Source organism: Mastomys coucha, chromosome X, assembly GCF_008632895.1.
Source record: "Mastomys coucha isolate ucsf_1 chromosome X, UCSF_Mcou_1, whole genome shotgun sequence".
In the NCBI taxonomy this organism is placed as follows: Eukaryota; Metazoa; Chordata; class Mammalia; order Rodentia; family Muridae; genus Mastomys; species Mastomys coucha.
Genome location: NC_045030.1, coordinates 160,726,718 through 160,728,261, shown reverse-complemented (window position 1 = coordinate 160,728,261; position 1,544 = coordinate 160,726,718).

The window sequence follows — 1,544 nt, the reverse complement described above, 5'->3', positions numbered from 1 at the left end:
AAGCTGTCAAAAGTTGAATACTCTCCTTCCTGTTAATTGCAAATGTCTGGGGACATTATAAAGTTTAATGAAACTTGTTTGGGTTTTGCTTGTTTGTTTTTTAAGATACGGTCTCACTAAGTAGTCTAGACTAGCCTGGAACTTGTGACCCTCTTGCCTCAGCCACCTGAGTTCTGAGACTATAGCTAAGAACCACTATGCTTATACTTGAGAGAAATTGTTTTTGTGAAGCCCATCCACTAAGATCAATGAATATACACCAATTAAGAGCACTTTCAAAGGCCCAAGCAATAAACAAACATCAGAAACCAAAGAACAGAAACAAGTCTTTCCAATAAAAACTTATCAAGAGTAGTTTGAAAAGTTAAGTGATTCAACAAATTGTCACGCCCTTTTCTAAATTTGGATGAGCTTCCAAGAACTTTTGCATTTGTGCTTTGAGTCTTGTGAAATATCTCCAAGAGTTCTTTTAACATGACGTTTTCTTTTGTCACTTTCTCTGATACAGCTTCATTCTTTTCTCTAAGCACTCTTCTTCATGTCTCTGGCTGCACCTCTCTAGCCCCAAATGAAGAGACTGTCAGCCCCACTGTCAGCTACTTCTTCACTTACTCTACCTCCAGCATAGCCACTTTCAGTTTCTTTGTGGCACGTTCAGCTTTGCTGACTAGTTCTTTGCTCCAGTGTCCCTCTTTTATTTTTGTTACATATTTTCTTTATTTACATGTCGTACCATGTCTCCTTTCTCAGTTTCCCCTCCAAAAAAAGAAAAAATAAAATAAAAAACAAAAACAAACCCCTGTTCCCTCCCCCGTCCCCCTGCTCACCAACCCACCCTCTCCTGCTTCCTGGCCCTGGTATTCCCCATAGAGCCTTCACAGGGCCAAGGGCCTCTCCTCCCATTGATGATCAACTTGGCCATCCTCTGCTATACCTATGCAGCTGGAGCCATTAGTCCCATCATGTGTACTCTTTGGTTGGTGGTTTAGTCCCTGGGAGTTCTGAGGGTACTAGGTAGTTCATATTGTTGTTCGTCTCAGTGTTCCTCTTTTAAAAATGTCTGAGTTCTCATCCCTCAGGGAACCAAAGGAGGCAGCACAGCTATAGTCTCTGTTCACTCTGCAGAAACTGACCAGCAAGTCCTCAATGAGCCTTTGAAAGAAAAGATGTGATTGCCTATTAACCATTATATACATACACAAACACACACACATACACACACACCTTTTATTTATGTAGTAGATTTTGGTTTGGAGAGTTGGCAGCAAAGTTGTTCCTTTAAACAATGACAGTTAACATAACATATAAAGGGAATTCAAACCATGTTGCTAGACACTAGTGATCAACTAAAACATAGAATCTGAAAATCATGTTTATCAGAACTATGAATATTGAGGACTGCCTTACTTAGGTGTTTAAAGGATCTAAGCCAGTCTTCCAAAAGAGTATTCAGCATTTCCAACAGAAGTTTTCCATAGTAATAGACATTTTCTGATTCTGATACTCAATATAATAAGAAATAGCTCCATAAGACTGATAGGTAC